A 19,777-nucleotide genomic window follows, 5' to 3' on the forward strand; every position below is an offset into this window, starting at 1 on the left:
ACAGAAATCCTTAGGTTTTTTGACTTTAGAGGGAGTTTGATTTTAAGGAAAAGTGTTGATGAGGAGGTGATGACCGAGTCTTTCACTTTGAAGTGAAATTTTGAATTTCCTTAGAAGACATTTGACTATAAGGTGATTGTTTGATTGATTTCTTGGAATAAGATCTAAAATTCTTTGGAAATTTTTTGAAAATAAAATTTGAAAAGAGTTTTGAAATTATGGAAAGTTCTTTTTATCAGGTAAAAACATTTGGGCCGCTGACTTTGAGGGAACCTTAATTTTATGGAGAAATGTTAGACAAGGAAGTAATGACCGAGTCTCTCATTTCGAATAAAATTTTGGTTCCTGTACAAGATATTTGGCTAACGGGTGATCGTTTGGTTGATTCCTTGGAATAAAATTCGAACTCCCCAAAACTTTTGAAAAAAAAGCGGATTGGGAAACATTGAAATTTTAAAGAAAAAAAAAAAAAACTGCACTTTATTTTGAAAAAGGATTTTGTAAAAAATAGAAGTTGAAATTTGATCACGCACTTTTAAAAATAAATTGAGGCACATTTCGGGAAACAATAAGTAATGGAAAGACAATTGTTTAGATTGATCACTCTGGTAGGAATCCTTTAAATTCCTCAGAATTCCCTTGGTCGGGCAACTATCACCCAATGGGTGATGACGATGACTTCGAGATCCAATGGTAAGTGTTAAACAAAATTGACTGGTTTCATTCACCTATCCTCGGGTATGTTGCATAGTATCCCGGACACTATTCGTGGGTTATGTTATGTCAATAAGGCAAGCATGAAACTATGCTACTAGTACTGTTTGATCATTCCCTTGTGGAAGGAGTGATATATTGATAGTAACAACTGATGTGCCCTTTTGTGATCAAACTTGCCTCCTTTTGCATGGAGAGAGCATTAGCAGCTTCGAAAGTTGGGCAGGACACCCTCCTTTCCAGGATTGTATTATTGCCTCTTTGAATGATTTAGTGAATCCTAAGTCTGACTTCTAAATTAGGACAGGACAACCCTGGTCCCCAAATAGGCATGAACGCAAATTTTGTGCTCATGTGATATTTTTGAAATGATTTGATTTGATATTAATTGATTCCGGCGATCTAACAACGAGAAAGACAGTGATTTCATTCCCAAAGTCTGGGGAGTTTGACGTGGCAGTGATTTGATTCTGTGGCAATCCGAGTTATTTGGGGGCAATGATGCGGTCACAAAGATTTGGGGGTTCAATTTAGGCAGTGATTCATATTTTGATCTTGATTTGAATAATCAGTAGTAAATTAGGGGGGGGTTTTCCCAATTTTAAAGAATTTGAGTTTGAATTTGGGTTCTTGCCTTATTGACTAAGGAAGAAGCGGAAAAAGAAAAGAATGATTGGCTTTTTAAAATTTAAATACCCAAGAAAACATGTTATTAACGAATAACTTCTAAAAAAAAAAAAAAGAAACTTTCCAACTTAGGTAGAGCCTCGGAGATTATGGAAGGTGTTTGATCGAATAAGAATCTTAAAGTCATTGACTTTAGGGGGAATTTCGACTTTTATGAAAAATGGTAGATAAGGAAGTGGTGACCAAATCTTCAGTTTTGAATAAAATTCGAAATCCCCTAGAATGACATTTGACTAAGGAGACAATTGTTTGATTAGATACTTGGAATAAGATCAAGAGCTCCTTGGGGGGAAAGAGTTGTGAAAGAAAACCCGAGTAGAATTTTAGAAATTATAGAAAGTTTTTGATCAGACATAAATCTTTAGGTTTTTGACTTTAGAGGGAATTTGATTTTATGAAAAAGTGTTGATGAGGAGGTGATGACCGAGTCTTCCACTTTGAAGTGAAATTTTGAATTTTCTTAGAAGACATTTGACTATAAGGTGACTGTTTGATTGATTTCTTGGAATAAGATCTGAAATTCTTTGGAATTTTTTTGAAAAAAATTTGAATAGAGTTCCGAAATTATGGAAAGTTCTTTTCATCAGGTAAAAACCTCTGAGCCGCTGACTTTGAGGGAACCTCAATTGTATGGAGAAATGTTAGACAAGGAAGTAATGACCGAGTCTCTCATTTCGAATAAAATTTTGTTTCCTGTACATGATATTTGGCTAAAGGGTGATAGTTTGGTTGATTCCTTGGAATAAAATCCGAACTCCTCAAAACTTTCGAAAAAAAGAGGAAAGGGAAACATTGAAATTTTAAAGAAAAAAAAATTGGCACTTTATTCTGAAAAAAGTAGAAGTTGAAATTTGATCACGCACTTTTGAAAATAAATTGGGGCACATTTCGGGAAACAATAAGTAATGGAAAGACAATTGTTTAGATTGATCACTCTGGTAGGAATCCTTCAAATTCCTCAGAATTCCCTTGGTCGGGCAACTATCACCGAATGGGTGATGACGATGACTTCGAGATGCAATGGTAAGTGTTAAACAAAATTGACTGGTTCCATTCACCTATCATCGGGTTTGTTGCATAGTATCCCGGACACTTCGTGGGTTATGTTATGTCAATAAGGCAAGCATGAGACTATGCTACTAGTACTGTTTGATCATTCCCTTGTGGAAGGAATGGTATATTGATAGTAACAACTGATGTGCCCTTTTGTGACCAAACTTGCCTCCTTTTGCATGGATAGAGCATTAGCAACATCCAAACTAGGGCAGGATACCCTCCTTTCGAGGATTGTATTATTACCTCTTTGAATGATTTAGCAAATCCTAGGTCTGACTTCTAAATTAGGAAAGGGCAACCCTCCCCCCCAAATAGGCATGAATGCAAATTATGTTCCTATGTGATATTTTGGAAATGATTTGATTTGATTTGATTTGATTCCAGCGATCTAACAACTAGAAAGACAGTGATTTCATTCCCAAAGTCTGGGGAGTCTGACGTGGCAGTGATCTGATTTTGTGGCAATCCGAGTTATTTGGGGGCAATGATGTAGTTACAAAGACTTGGGGGTTCAACTTAGGCAGTGATTCATATTTTTATCTTGATTTGAGTAATCAGTAGTAAATTGGGGTGTGGTTTCCCAATTTAAAAGAATTTGAGTTTGAATTTGGGTTCTTACCTTAGTGATCAAAGAAGAAGAGGAAAAAGAAAAGAATGATTGGCTTTTTAAAATTTAAATCCCCAAGAAAACATGTTATTAAAGAATAATTTTTTTAAAAAAAAAGGAACTTTCCAACTTAAGTAGTGCCTTGGAGATTATGGAAGGTGTTTGATCGAATAAGAATCTTTAAGTCATTGACTTTAGGGGGAATTTCGACCTTTATGAAAAATGGTAGATAAGGAAGTGGTGACCAAATCTTTAATTTTGAATAAAATTTGGAATCCCCTAGAAAGACATTTGCCTAAGAAGACAATTGTTTGATTAGATACTTGGAATAAGATCGAGAGCTCCTTGGGAGGAAAGAATTGTGAAAGAAAACCCGAGTAGAATTTTTGAAATTATGGAAATTTTTTTATCAGACAGAAATCCTTAGGTTTTTTACTTTAGCGGGAATTTGATTTTATGGAAAAGTGTTGATGAGGAGGTGATGATCGAGTCTTTCACTTTGATGTGAAATTTTGAATTTCCTTATATGACATTTGACTATAAGGTGACGGTTTGATGGATTTCTTGGAATAAGATCTAAAATTCTTTGGAAATTTTTTGAAAATAAAATTTGAATAGAGTTCGGAAATTATGAAAAGTTCTTTTAATCAGCTAAAAACGTTTGGGCTGCTGACTTTGAGGGAACCTTAATTTTATGAAGAAATGTTAGACAAGGAAGTAATGACCGTGTCTCTCATTTCGAATAAAATTTTGGTTTCTGTACAAGATATTTGGCTAAAGGGTGATCGTTTTGTTGATTCCTTGGAATAAAATCTGAACTCTTCAAAACTTTCGAAAAAAAAGAAGAAAGGGAAACATTGAAATTTTAAAGAGAAAAAAAAACTGCACTTTATTTGAAAAAAATAGAAGTTGAAATTTGATTAAGCACTTTTGAAATTAAATTGGGGCACATTTCGGGAAACAATAAGTAATGGAAAGACAATTGTTTAGATTGGTCACTCTGGTAGGAATCCTTTAAATTCCTCAGAATTCCTTTGGTCGGGCAACTATCACCCAATGGGTGATGACGATGACTTCGAGATCCAATGGTAAATGTTAAACAAAATTGACTGGTTCCATTCACCTATCCTCTGGTTTGTTGCATAGTATCCCGGACAGTATTCGTGGGTTATGTTATGTCAATAAGGCAAGCATGAGACTATGCTACTAGTACTGTTTGATCATTCCCTTGTGGAAGGAGTGGTATATTGATAGTAACAACTGATGTGCCCTTTTGTGACCAAACTTGCCTCATTTTGCATGGAGAAAGCATTAGCAGCTTCCAAACTAGGGCAGGATACCCTCCTTTCCAGGATTGTATTATTGCCTCTTTGAATGATTTAGTGAATCCTAGGTTTGAATTCTAAATTAGGACAGGGCAACCCTGCCCCCAAATAGGCATGAATGCAAATTCTGTGCTTATGTGATATTTTTCAAATGATTTGATTTGATTTGATTTGATTCCAGCAATCAAACAACGAGAAAGACAATGATGTCATTCCCGAAGTCTGGGGAGTCTGACGTGGCAGTGATTTGATTCTGTGGCAATTCGAGTTATTTGGGGGCAATGATGCAGTTACAAAGATTTGGGGGTTCAATTTAGGCAGTGATTCATATTTTGATCTTAATTTGAGTAATCAGTAGTAAATTAGGTGGGTGGTTTTCAAATTTTAAAGAATTTGAGTTTGAATTTGGGTTCTTACCTTCGTGATCAAAGAAGAGGATAAAGAAAACAATGATTAGCTTTTTAAAATTCAAATCCCCAAGAAAACATGTTATTAAATAATAACTTGTAAAAAAAAAAAGGAACTTTCCAACTTAAGTAGAGGCTCGGGGATTATGGAAGGTGTTTGATCAAATAAGCATCTTTAAGCCATTGACTTTAGGGGAAATTTCGACTTTTATGAAAAATGGTAGATAAGGAAGTAGTGACCAAATCTTTAATTTTGAATAAAATTCGAAATTCCCTAGATAGATGTTTGACTAAGGAGACAATTGTTTGATTAGATACTTGGAATAAGATCGAGAGCTCCTTGGGTGGAAAGAATTGTGAAAGAACTCGAGTAGAATTTTAAAAATTATGGAAAGTTTTTGATCAGGCAGAAATCCTTAGGTTTTTGACTTTAGAGGAAATTTGATTCTATGGAAAAGTGTTGATGAGGAGGTGATGACCGAGTCTTTCACTTTGAAGTGAAATTTTGAATTTCCTTAGAAGACATTTGACTATAAGGTGACTGTTTGATTGATTTCTTGGAATAAGATCTAAAATTCTTATAAAATTTTTTAAAAAAAATTTGAATAGAGTTCAGGAATAATGGAAAGTTCTTTTCATCAGGTAAAAACCTTTGTGCCGCTGACTTTGAGGGAACCTTAATTTTTTGTAGAAATGTTAGACAAGGAAGTAATGACCGAGTCTCTCATTTGTAATAAAATTTTTGTTCCTGTACAAGATATTTGGCTAAAGGGTGATCGTTTGGTTGATTCCTCGGCATAATATCCGAACTTCTCAAAACTTTCAAAAAAAAAGAGGAAAGGGAACCATTGAAATTTTAAAGAAAAAAAAAATTACACTTTATTTTGAAAAAAATAGAAGTTGAAATTTGATCACGCACTTTTGAAAATAAATTGGGGCACATTTCAGGAAACAATAAGTAATGGAAAGACAATTGTTTAGATTGATCACTCTGGTAAGAAGCCTTTAAATTCCTCAAAATTCCCTTGGTCGGGCAGCTATCACCCAATGGGTGATGACGATGACTTTGAGATTCAATTGTAAGTGTTAAACAAAATTGACTGGTTCCATTCACCTATCCTCGGGTTTGTTGCATAGTATCCCGGACAGTATTTGTGGGTTATGTTATGTCAATAAGGCAAGCATGAGACTATGCTACTAGTTCTGTTTGATCATTCCCTGTGGAAGGAGTCGTATATTGATAGTAACAACTAATGTGCCCTTTTGTGACCAAACTTGCCTCCTTTTGCATGGAGAGAGCATTAGCAACTTCCAAACTAGGGCAGGATAACCTCATTTCTAGGATTGTATTATTGCCTCTTTGAATGATTTACTGAATCCTAGGTCCGACTTCTAAATTAGGACAGGGCAACCGTACCCCCCAAATAGGCACGAATGCAGATTATGTGCTTGTGTGATATTTCTGAAAGGATTTTATTTGATTCCAGCGATCTAACAACGGGAAAGACAGTGATTTCATTCCCAAAGTCTAAAGAGTCTGACGTGGCAGTGATTTGATTCTGTGGCAATCCGAGTTATTTGGGGGCAATCATGCAGTTACAAAGATTTGGGGGTTCAATTTAGGCAGTGATTCATATTTTGTTCTTGATTTGAGTAATTAGTAAATTAGGGGAGTGGTTTCACAATTTTAAAGAATTTGAGTTTGAATTTGGGTTCTTACCTTCGTGATCAAAGAAGAAGAGGATAAAGAAATGAATGATTGGCTTTTTAAAATTTAAATCCCTAAGAAAACATGTTATTAAATAATAACTTCGAAAAAAAAAAAAGAACTTTCCAACTTATGTAGAGCCTCGGAGATTATGAAAGGTGTTTCATCGAATATCAATATTTAAGTCATTGACTTTAGGGGGAATTTCAACTTTTATGAAAAATGGCAGATAAGGAAGTGGTAACCAAATCTTCAATTTTGAATAAAATTTGAAATCCCCTAGAAAGACATTTGACTAAGTAGACAATTGTTTGATTAGATACTTGGAATAAGATCGAGAGCTCCTTGGGAGGAAAGAATTGTGAAAGAAAACCCGTGTAGAATTTTAGAAATTATGGAAAGTTTTTGATCAAACAGAAATCCTTAGGTTTTTGACTTTAGAGGGAATTTGATTTTATGGAAAAGTGTTGATGAGGAGGTGATGACCGAGTTTTCCACTTTGAAGTGAAATTTTGAATTTCCTTAAAAGACATTTGACTATAAGGTGACTGTTTGATTGATTTCTTGGAATAAGATTTAAAATTCTTTGGAAATTTTTTGAAAAAAATTTGAATAGAGTTCCGAAATTATGGAAAGTTCTTTTCATCAGGTAAAAACCTCTGGGCCGCTGACTTTGAGGGAACCTTAATTGTATGGAGAAATGTTAGACAAGGAAGTAATGACTGAGTCTCTCATTTCGAATAAAATTTTTTTTCCTGTACAAGATATTTGGTTAAAGGGTGATCGTTTGGTTGATTCCTTGGAATAAAATCCGAACTTCTCAAAACTTTCCAAAAAAAAGAGGAAAGGGAAACATTGAAATTTTAAAGAAAAAAAAAACTGCACTTTATTTTGTAAAAAATAGAAGTTGAAATTTGATCACGCACTTTTGAAAATAAATTGAGCACATTTCGGGAAACAATAAGTAATGGAAAGACAATTGTTTAGCTTGATCACTCTGGTAGGAATCCTTTAAATTCCTCTGAATTCTCTTGGTCAGGCAAGTATCACCTAATGGGTGATGACGATGACTTCGAGATCCAATGGTAAGTGTTAAACAAAATTGACTGGTTCCATTCACCTATCATCGGGTTTGTTGCATAGTATCCCGGACACTTCGTGGGTTATGTTACGTCAATAAGGCAAGCATGAGACTATGCTACTAGTACTGTTTGATCATTCCCTTGTGGAAGGAGTGGTATATTGATAGTAACAACTGATGTGCCCTTTATTGACCAAACTTGCCTCCTTTTGCATGGATAGAGCATTAGCAACTTCTAAACTAGGGCAGGATACCCTCTTTTCGAGGATTGTATTAGTGCCTCTTTGAATGATTTAGCAAATCCTTGGTCTGACTTCTAAATTAGTACAGGGCAACCCTACCCCCCAAATAGGCATGAATGCAAATTATGTTCTTATGTGATATTTTGGAAATGATTTGATTTGATTTGATTTAATTTGATTCCAGTGATCCAACAACTAGAAAGACAATGATTTCATTCCCAAAGTCTGGGGAGTCTGACGTGGCAGTGATCTGATTCTGTGGCAATCCAAGTTATTTGGGGGCAATGATGTAGTTACAAAGATTTGGTGGTTCAACTTACGCAGTGATTCATATTTTTATCTTGATTTGAGTAATCAGTAGTAAATTGGGGGGTGGTTTCCCAATTTTAAAGAATTTGAGTTTGAATTTGGGTTCTTACCTTAGTGATCAAAGAAGAAGAGGAAAAAGAAAAGAATGATTGACTTTTTAAAATTTAAATCCCCAAGAAAACATGTTATTAAAGAATAACTTTTAAAAAAAAAAGGAACTTTCCAACTTAAGTAGTGCCTTGGAGATTATGGAAGGTGTTTGATCGAATAAGAATCTTTAAGTCATTGACTTTAGGGGGAATTTCGACCTTTATGAAAAATGGTAGATAAGGAAGTGGTGACCAAATCTTCAATTTTGAATAAAATTCGGAATCCCCTAGAAAGACATTTGCCTATGAAGACAATTGTTTGAGTAGATACTTGGAATAAGATCGAGAGCTCCTTGGGAGGAAAGAATTGTGAAAGAAAACCCGAGTAGAATTTTTGAAATTATGGAAAGTTTTTTATTAGACAGAAATCCTTAGGTTTTTTACTTTAGAGGGAATTTGATTTTATAGAAAAGTGTTGAGGAGGTGATGACCGAGTCTTTCACTTTGATGTGAAATTTTGAATTTCCTTATATGACATTTGACTATAAGGTGACTGTTTAATGGATTTTTTGGAATAAGATCTAAAATCCTTTATTTTGTCATGTGCTGTGTGTATTTTATTCACACAAAAAATTAGATCGATCCGATAATGAATCCAAAATTAATCCAAAATCAAATAATTTACGTGTAAAAATTATTATTATTAAAATAACATAGGTTAAGGCCTCGTTTGGTAAGAGGTTGTTTTAGCCAATTAGCCAAAAAGTTACTAAATTAGCCAAAAAGCCAACAATCCATACCAAAAAGTCAAAGATTCTCTTTTCTCTCTACTTTTTGCACATCTTTTCGTAATTAGCCAAAAAGTCATCCCAAACATACAAGTTTTTTTTACCTACCTTTTTAGCCAAATAGCCAAAAAATTACTAAATTAGCCCGTTCCCAAACGAGGCCTAAATTAATTTTTGAGTGATACTTTGATGGGGAAAATGATATTTCCTCTTTTAACTGTAATAAAATAATTAAATCTTCATATTAAAGTATGTTAGCCTATTTTCAAATAATAATTATACTTTATTATGATATTACTTACATAAATAATTTCTTCATAGATTAGGGCATGATTTGTATTTTTTAAAATGCTTAATTACACATTCACAGTTTCTCACTTTGTTCTCGATACAGATTCTTTTCACTTTGGTCCAAATTGTAACAAATGTTATACTTCTGTGACGGAAAATGCCCCATGGGTCATGTTCACCCAAATTTGTACCAAATCCTCCGCTATAGACCACCTCAACATGCAACCCTCCATTATAGAACACTTCATTTACCGCCTACCATGACCCATCTATTTTGAAGTGCGAAAACAAAGGTCTCCAAGTGATCAAGGTAGGAAAGTTAATTTTAAAAATTTCAAAGTTTCCCTCAGAAGTTAGAAATTGGACCAAAGTAAGAAAAGACAAATAATGTAGTGATTAGGGTAGGTACAGTGAAAAAAAATATATATCTACGAATGAAAATACAATTTATTATTTTTAAAAAGGAGTGACGGTAAAAAGGTAGTGACCGTCTATGAGATAATAGGCAAGGGCTAATACTGATACGTGCCAGAGTCATAAATGTGTCAAACTGATTTATAAGTGATGTCATCATTTGGACATAAAGATGACACTAGTAGCGGTAAGACCAAAAATAAACTTTCAAACAATTTTTTTGACATTAAAAAAAAAATGGTTTGACAAAAATAAATTCTTAAATATCATTTTTTTTAGTTTTTTTTTATAACCAAATTAACTTTCAAATTTTAAAATAAAAAAATTCTGAAAATAAATTTTCAGATCAAAACCAAACAAGTGGCAGGTTCATTATTTGTATTTAGTCAACTATTTTGTTCTGGGGCCCTAGAAATTTTCTTGGCCTAAATTGTTGTTTAATTTATTTAGTAGGTTCTAAGTTCATTCAGTAGTTAGGTTTCTTTTTGAGTTGAGGCTCTAGAAATTATGTCGGCCCAAATTATTTTAGATACAAACCCGAAGGCCTTATAGCAAACCTCAGGGGGTGTATTTATAATTTACTCAAATAAATAATAAAGAAATTAATATTATAAAATGTATGTTGTCTAAATGGTAAGAGTGTTCTTAGGTTTCGTTTGGGAAGCTAAGTTTGGGGTTTTTTTGGCTATTTTAACCACAAAAAACAAAATAGGCCTTTAAGTCTAATAAGACAAAATATTACATCCAATCTATAATTATTACATTCTTTCTCTCTCAAAAAAATCAAAAAAGCCAAAAATACCAAAAGCTCTTCCCAAACGAGACTTTTTAGCCCAAAGCTAAAATAGCTAACAAAGCCAAAATGCTAACTCACTTTCCAAACGAAACCTAATAAAACTTAAAATCTTGGGTTCAAATCTTGCTCACGCCTTTAAATAATATTTTTTTATTTTAGGATAAAAAAATTTGCCACTTTAACGGAAGAAGAAACCACTACACTATTAGATACCAAGTCATATTCTCACATATATAATAATATAGATATATATATATATATATACTAGATTGAATTGAAAGGTGCAGTTCAAGTTGGTAGGGCCCATTAAATATTTAATTTTGATAATTAGAATAATTTTTTTTATTTTTTTTTGGTATATATCATTCATATAAAAATTAAACTGATTTGATACTCATGGTTGGTTCAATTTACCGCATTTGTGGTAAACAAAAATTGATGAATTGCCTCTCTTTTAAAAAAAAAAATTAATGACAAATTGAATAAATTAGACAAATTTCAATTATCATATTAAATTATTTTTTTTTTGGTATGAATTATACATGTGAAAGACTTTACAAAAATAAACTATTTAAATTATTAAAATAGAAATCATAATAAATCTTAACTGTACCTTTCAATCAAATATCCGAATTTGAAACGGGTTATTATTATAGTACGTTTAAGTTTTATATTTTGATAATTTTTTTAAAATTGAAATATTATTATATGAAATTGAATAGAATAAATCATTAGATATATGATAGAATTATGTAGTATGATATGTATTATTTTTTGATTTATTATACACCTAATGATGTATTCCTTCCAAATTTATTATAAAAAAAAAAAAATTATAATGGGTAAGCTTCTCTCAATAGATAAATCTTAAACAAATACTAAGATAATTGTCTCATTTAAAAAAAAAAAAAAAAAAACTACTAAGATAATTCACTAAACTAATAAAGAAGTAGAAGAAAATACACACACACATATATATATACACATAACTAATTTTATTAATACATAAATCATACTAACATAACAAATGACCAATTTTATTAATAAGTAAATCATTAAGTAAATTAACAATTTTTAATGATATGAAAAGTATTTTTCGGTTAACTATTTTGTTAATAAATAAATTATTAAGTCAATTAACGATTTTTAATGATATAAGAAATATTTTTCAATAAAAAATTTTGATAATTTATTATTATATAGGAAAATAGTTTTTTTTTCTTCTTGATTATTGTGTTAAATTAAAATGGGTAAATTACATTGACACCCCCTGAGGTTTATGTTTATTACAGTTCACCCCTTTACATTTGGAAAATTACACTGACCTCCTGTTAATTTAATTTTATGTATGATGATCATTACGATGAGGGGGGAACTGTTATGAAATTTTAAACTTCAAGGGGTAATCTGTAATAAAACTTTAAACATTCGGGAGGGAAATGTGATTTTCTAAAGGTGATGGGAGAAACTGTAATAAACATAAACCGCAGGGGGTGTCAATGTAATTTACCCAATTAAAATTTATAACAAATGTAGTTGTAATTTATAGTATTATAAGACCGATTTATATTTTAAATAAACCTTATGGGTGTATTTGTAATTTGTTAAAAAAATAAAATATTTATATTTCATAATTGACCAAGAATGTTTGCGTAATTACTAAAAATTTGTTACATAATTGACCAAGAATATTTGCATAATTACGAAAAAAAACTTTACTCAATATATAGGCCACTATTAGTAAATTATTCAAAATAAATGGGCAAAATTGAAAAAAAAATACAAATCCCAATCAGTTAAGTGATTCTTTATATATATAGATATGTATATGTATTTTATAAAAATATTTTGAAGCGGTTTGGCAGCCTTAAGATAAATTACAAATAAATCCTGATTAAAATAATACGGATTCTCTCTTGTAATTTTGGAAATAATAAATTTTTTATTTAGTAGAATTTATGAAAAAAATAAAATTTTTACTTTCTCTGCTATACAGTAATAAAATTGCTAGGATTGTTAATTAAAATATATTTTTTCACATTATTAAAAATTATTAATTGATTTAATAATTTATTAATAAAAAGTCATAAGGGACAATCTGTATTTTAAGAAAATCTCAATGGTGCAATACTGTATGTAATACAAAAATAAAAAGTTATTAAGAAAAACAAATTATATACACTAATTATTGTTTTATTTTTATATAGTTAAATAAACTATTACCATTACATATTAACTTGTTTTGCTTAAAAAATAAAAAAATTTCTAAAAAAACAATTCTCAAATCATTCGTTTGTTAAAATGAAAGATAAATTACCCAAATAATGCATAAAATATATAACTTATTTTATTTTGAACTATTTAATTTCATATCAATTTCTTAAAAATCACATATTAATCAAATGTAATATTTTCTTTAATTATTGTTAGACTATGAATATTTACATCAACTATATTTTAGACATTAAAGAATATAATTGTATTTTTTATAAGGACAATTCTTATGTATGTAAATATATATCATATATATTTACGTAAATTCTTATAAATATATGTAAATTATCTTATAAAATCGTGTAAATTTTTATAAATATTTAACTTGCAAAAATTTAAGAAATTATAACTTATGTATATTTGTAAAAATTTATGTGATTTTATGAAACAACTTACGTATATTTATAAAACTTTACATATAATATGTACCTTACATATCCAAACACTCTAAACCCTTCCCTTATTATAAATGAAAAATTAAGATCAAAACGAAATAGGCATGTTTGGTAATTATTTCATTTTCAGTTTTCAGTTTATATTTACAAAAAATTTAACAACTATCATAAAAACTTGTTAGATAATTTTTTTGGTTTATAAATGGTTGTCTCAATTTATAAATTTGAGAAAAAAAACGTAAACTCAAAAAATGAATTTACGTTAGTTTTTAAATAAAAATTTAAAAATTTGACTAAATTTTTTTTTTCAAATAAATTTTTTAATTAATTTTTTTTAAATTATAATGTGTATAATCCTATTATCATAAATAATAAAAAATAAATATAAATATTTTAGGTATGAATAAATAAATTTTTTAATTTATATTTTTAAAATATTCTATTTAAATCAAATACATTTGTAATTTATATTTTTTTAAAAATAAACAAAAACTAATTTATAAAAATTTTGTCGAAGGTCACCGAAGTATTTTTTAAGGACTATTTGTGTAATTGATCGAAAATAAATCCTGACACGTGGCCAAAGACACGTAACCCCTATATCCACTAATTCCTCTCCATGCTGGCTCTGCAAAAAAACTGGGGACTTTGAGAATCACAAAACAGTAGAGAGAATTCAACAATGGCTTCATCTCTATCTATATACATATCTCCACAAGCCCTAGCTCGCAATGCTCCAAACCCTTGCAACCCCCTCCCCAGAAAGCTCTGCAAATCAAACCCTAACCACCACCATCGCATTACTCGCACCACCTCCCGTGACTTCCACCCTCCGCCGCCGCCGCCTCTCTCCTCCGTCTCCAACGGCGATGCTGCCACCACCTACACCCGCCTCCCTCCCAAAGACGACTTCTTTCTCTCCTCTCTCCACTCCTCAACCGAGGTCAAGCTATCCAAATTGAATATTTCAACTCGAAAGATCGAAAACGACGAATCGAGTCAAGAAGAAGAGTTGTTTGATGAAAATCTAGGGCTTTCTTACGGAAAGTTCGAATTGTTCGAGGTGAATTCTGATTCTGAATTCGAAGACGATGATAATGAGGAGGACTATGGTGGTGAAATGTTAGGGTTTGAGGTGGAGAAGCTGGGGATGTGGTTGGTGGGGATGGAATTGAAGGAGAGGAAGTGAAGGAGAAGGAGAAAGGAGTGCCGGCGGTGATGAGATGCTTTGACAGAGTGAAGATTTTTGTTAAGGCCGGTGATGGCGGGAATGGGGTGGTGGCGTTCCGGCGAGAAAAGTACGTGCCGTTTGGGGGACCATCCGGTGGCGACGGAGGGAGGGGTGGGAATGTGTATGTGGAAGTTGATGGGTCGATGAATTCGTTATTGCCGTTTCGACAGAACATTCATTTCAGGGCAGGGAGGGGTAGCCATGGGCAGGGGAAGAAGCAGAATGGGGCGAAGGGAGAGGATGTTGTGGTGAAGGTGGCACCGGGGACGGTTATTAGGGAGGCTGCCATGGATGGAGAGCAAGGGGAGGTGCTTTTGGAGTTGTTGTATCCGGGGCAGAGGGCATTGTTGTTGCCAGGTGGAAGAGGAGGGAGAGGCAATGCTTCTTTTAAGTCGGGGACGAACAAGGTGCCAAAGATTGCAGAGATTGGAGAGGAGGGCCCAGAATTGTGAGTCTTTCAAGTTCTTAAATTGTTTGTTCAGATTTTTAAAAATTTGAAATAGGTAATTGCATATATTGATTTTAACACTCGGAAATGGTTTCGTGGATTTTTTATTTGATTTGTACATCCTTGTTGAGAGTATAGGGTTTTGTTCTGTTTAGTTCGGTTGTTTCTTTTGCTGGTACATGCGTGTGTAGATGGTTGATGCCTTCGCTGTGCATTAAAATAGTTACTATTTTGCTTGTCAATAAATAAATAAATAACTGTTGTACAAAGTGCAGCAAAGTCTATTATTATAGCTCATATTCTTTGAGTTCACTAATTTATATTTTTACAATTAAGTATACAAGAGTCTGACCATTTTAGGGGGTCAGATGGGTCACAATTGCAATATCTCCTATTCCAAGTGGCACTGCATTTGGAGATACAAAGTTTTAGATCACCAAGATTTTGATAGTGAGACTCACTTGTGGAATTAATAAGTTGTTAATACATGCCTGGGATACCAATTCATCCAAGTTTTAGCGGTAACATTCATGGTTGGTGTATTTATGAATAAGGGGCCTCAAGAATAGTCTCTTCATAAGAAATGGGGGGAAGGTTGTCTAGCTACTACCTCTCTCAGTCTTGGACTTTGTTATAAGCTGGAGCTTTGTGCATTGGGCATGAGCTTTTTTTTTCTTTTTAAGGTTATTCAGAGCTAATTTCCATGGTTAGTGGAAGTCTTTCAATTTTGTTATTAATTATTTTGTGAGCATTTTGACCAGGTGGTTGGAGTTAGACCTAAAGTTGGTAGCTGATGTTGGAATAATAGGTGCTCCAAATGCAGGGAAAAGCACACTTCTTAGTGTTATTAGTGCTGCTCAGCCAGCTATTGCAAACTATCCCTTTACAACTTTACTTCCAAATCTCGGTGTTGTTTCATTTGACTATGATTCTACAATGGTCGTAGCTGATCTCCCAGGTTTACTTGAAGGAGCACACCGAGGTTTTGGTTTAGGCCATGAGTTTCTCCGGCACACAGAAAGATGTTCTGCTTTGGTATAAACCCTCTCATAAATTGTGCTTGCTCACTAAGATTTTGAAATAGCATTGCTTTATAGAGTAATTACTGAAGAAAGATGTCATAGCTGTACATTTTGTTTCTTGCTTTTGAAATTCGCCACACAATGTTATTTTGTGAGATTGTGAAACTAGAGCTTTTATTCTTACTTCAGATGTAGAGTTATTCTACTTCTATTTTATTTGTAGATTTGCTTGGGCCAATTCTTTTTCGGACTAATAGAACTATTATCAATATGGAACCTTAGGTACATGTTGTTGATGGTTCATCACAGCAACCTGAATATGAATTTGATGCAGTTCGTCTTGAGCTAGAACTGTTCAATCCTGAACTTGCTGAAAAGCCGTATTTAGTTGCCTACAACAAAATGGATCTTCTGGAGGCATCTGAAAGGTGGGTATCATTCAAGGAAAACTTGCAAGCCCGTGGCATTGAACCTTTTTGCATGAGTGCTGTTATGAGAGAGGCTACTCATGAAGTGATCTGTGCTGCTTATGAGCTTGTACGAAAAAGAATGGAAGACAATAAGGAAGAAGGTTGGAAATTTATCTTATTTTCTTCATTAGAATGCATTGTGTATATCTATTATATGTGCATCTAATGTGCATGTGCTTATGTGCACATTTCTAACGATACCAATAAAGAGTATCAATATGCATTGGGGTTGTCCTTTGCTGTGATTGTGGGATTTATTTTATGATTTTATTATGTGTGTGTGTGAGTGTGTGTGTGTGTGTGTGAGAGAGAGAGAGAGAGAGAGAGAGAGAGAGAGAGAACAGATGAGACAATCAAAACATTACATATAGGGTTATATATGCATATATTTGTTTATATACATTTACAATCTTCTACTTCTTTTGTGTTGCCTTTGGGTGTCTGACAGGTTGGAATAATCCAGTAAACTTGAACCATGTGGCTGATATGGTGCAGAAGCAGCGAACTGCCCCTATTAATGAGTTTGAGATCTCTCATGAAAGCAGTACTAATACGTGGCATGTAGTTGGATCTGGGTTACAACGTTTTGTTCAAATGACAAACTGGCGGTATGTGTACATTGCACATTACCTGCATCTATAGCTATTGCCTTTATACCCTTTCTCCTCTTTTCTTGCTGTCATTGTCTTGTGGTGAGTCTTCCTGTCTTGTTCTATCAGATTTATACTTGCAAATTGCAAATTATCAGTGCATAGCTCATGATACTGAATGCATTTTTCATGTTCCTCATACTGAGTGCATAGCTCATGTTCTATCAGATTTAGACATGCACAACCCAGCTTTGAACAAAAATATTTTGCCTGAAACTGGGTCTTTGGATCATGTTGGATTATTCATTTTGAGTGAGTAAAAATTCACTAATAATATTTGGTGTGATCTACACAAAACATTAATTTTGTGAACATTCCTGGTTTTGATATTACCTGAATTTGAATTCAACAGGAATAGGAATATTCTATACGAACCTATTTTGCTTTGTTTATCTCTGTTCAGTGTTTTTTCTTAGTTTTCTTTTTTCTTTTTTCTTTTTTTTTTAATATTTTAATATTTTATTATTAATTATTTCCTCATGATAATCCATAACATAACCATTTATTCAGAGGCTCGGAAGCCATGTGTGGACAATATACATGTCACTATTAGGGGTGCATAGTGTTATATTATGACATTGTTTTCTTGTTCCAAATTTTATGCGCTGCAGCAGACGATGGTCTGTCACATTTTTCTTTCTTTTTTTAATTATTCCATGTCTTCAGCCGAAAATTGGATGTATTGTTGATCTGTTCTTCCTTGTTAAGTTTGTATAATGCAATTGCTTATAGTTCTGAAAACAAGGCCTCAGATTGGGAGCTGTTTTTTTGTCAGAAATTCCTCCTTTTTTCTTGGCATTTGAGTTGCAACTCTTCAGACTATTTACATGTTTTGCAACAGATACATAGATTCGGAGAGAAGGTTCCAACATGTTTTGGAGGCATGTGGTGTGTACAAGTCTCTTATTAAACTTGGTGTCAAGGAGGGTGACACCGTTGTTGTTGGTGAGTGCGTTTTTATTGCTTTGACTTTCCAGTTCATTATTTTACCTAACCGAAGCATGAAAGAATAAAGACAAAATGTATGAGATTGCAGAGGGCTTGCATAGTATAAAGTACTGACATGACAAGTTGCCGATTCTGATAAGGTTTGTTTGACCTATGTGGAGCACAGGGTTGAATTTGATCAATCATGATGAACTGTTACCGTTTATCTCCCAAATAGAGAAGACTAATTTTCAAGGAAATATAGAATAGCATGAACATTTTAAGTTTGATTCTTTATTGGTTCATAAAGATCTCAATAGTTCACACAATAGTGTTTATCAAGTTTCATTTTTTTGTCTTTTGCCAACTTCATTTTCAACTCAAAGCTTTATCTTCTATACATTTCTCACTTTTAGTTTCAGTAAGAAATTTGAAGGTCTTTTTGGTGCCTACCAGATGGAGATGGTATGGCACGACTCTGCAGACAGCTCCCCAATTAAATTTGAGGAAGGGGTCAACCGGTTCAATTAAATGGCCTCAGTGGACATAATGTAACCGTGTCATTCAAGTGCCATTGTGCCAATCCATTACTGTCAATGGAAGCTTGACTGAACCCCATATTCCTCAGCAGTACCATTCTAGCAATGCCGGTATTGTAACTTTATCTACTTTCATTTTCAATATGTCTTGAATTTTTTCCTAACTGCATTGTTTAAGCCTCACTAATATACTATGCAGTTATGATGGTTGAGGGTTTTAACTAATGAACTTGTCCGAGGCCATCCAGATTTGGAGTTCAAACATATGTGCAGTGCGTCATGATTGGGAGGAGAGTTTCATGAGAATTAGTGTTGCAGAGCAAATATTTTATTGTTTCTTGCTGAATAATACTTTACATGATGAATTTATAACCAAACTGGCCTGTATTCTTTTAATTTAATTGATCAACTGAAATAAGGAAGAACGCACGGTTGCCTTTTATATTGGCTTGCTCATAATTTTGAGATGTGATTTCATGTATGCCCATGTTATATTTTTGTGATGATCACGTGCGGAAAAAATCGTTGTTGTCCTTGGGAATTTAATTCTCTCTAATTAAGCATCCAATTGGAGAGGTGGTGCTGAAACAGATGGGTTTACTTCGATGATCTAAAGCATTTATTTGTAATGATCACATTTATTTTTAAAAAATAAACCTTTTTTTTTTTTGGGGTATGCTCTACTCAGCAAATCACTCAATATTATTTTAAATTCTAAATTTAAAAAAAATTGTTAGTTATACTACTTTTTTCACAAAAAAAAATGAACTAATTTGGTAGTTTATTTGGCATAATTATACCGTGCCCTTTGTGCTAAAAAAAAATAAAGAACAAAAAAAAATTAACCTTTTTTTTTTTTTTTGGTATGCTCTACTCAGCGAATCACTCAATACTATTTTTTTATTCTAAATTTAAAAAAATTGTTAGTTATACTATTTTTTTCACAAAAAAAAATGAACTAATCTGATAGTTTATTTGGCATAATTATACCATGCTCTTTGAAATAAAAAAATACCGAACATATTTTATTTTTACCCATGTCTTTATTCAAAAAATGAACATGTCCATATTTTTTAAACTAAAATATTTATTTGAACTTTCATTATTTTTTATATCTATAATACACATGGTTGGAAGAATGATGATAATTAAATAAATTTATTAGGTAAAAACGAACGATAGACATAAACACAAAATTCAAAATGTCAACTTTAGCAAAGAGAGAAGAAGAGGAGGCTAAAATTAGCATTAGCCTCTTATGTCAATTGAAATCTCATCAATTTGTCAATTTATCACTACGAAACATC

General features: G+C 32.6%; 1 pseudogene across 1 annotated transcript; it reads left to right on the plus strand.

The window, feature by feature from the left end:
• The first annotated feature begins 13,691 nt into the window (after positions 1-13,691).
• On the plus strand, positions 13,692-18,912 carry LOC145788924 (GTP-binding protein OBGC, chloroplastic-like; annotated as a pseudogene). Its single transcript, XR_014333752.1, has 7 exons — positions 13,692-14,862; positions 15,624-15,897; positions 16,167-16,455; positions 16,803-16,962; positions 17,846-17,949; positions 18,348-18,581; positions 18,670-18,912. The product of XR_014333752.1 is annotated as a GTP-binding protein OBGC, chloroplastic-like (transcript).
• The last annotated feature ends 865 nt before the right edge of the window (positions 18,913-19,777 follow it).

This window comes from Camellia sinensis, chromosome 6 (assembly GCF_055761805.1).
Source record: "Camellia sinensis isolate YWXY chromosome 6, ASM5576180v1, whole genome shotgun sequence".
NCBI classification, from domain to species: domain Eukaryota; kingdom Viridiplantae; phylum Streptophyta; class Magnoliopsida; order Ericales; family Theaceae; genus Camellia; species Camellia sinensis.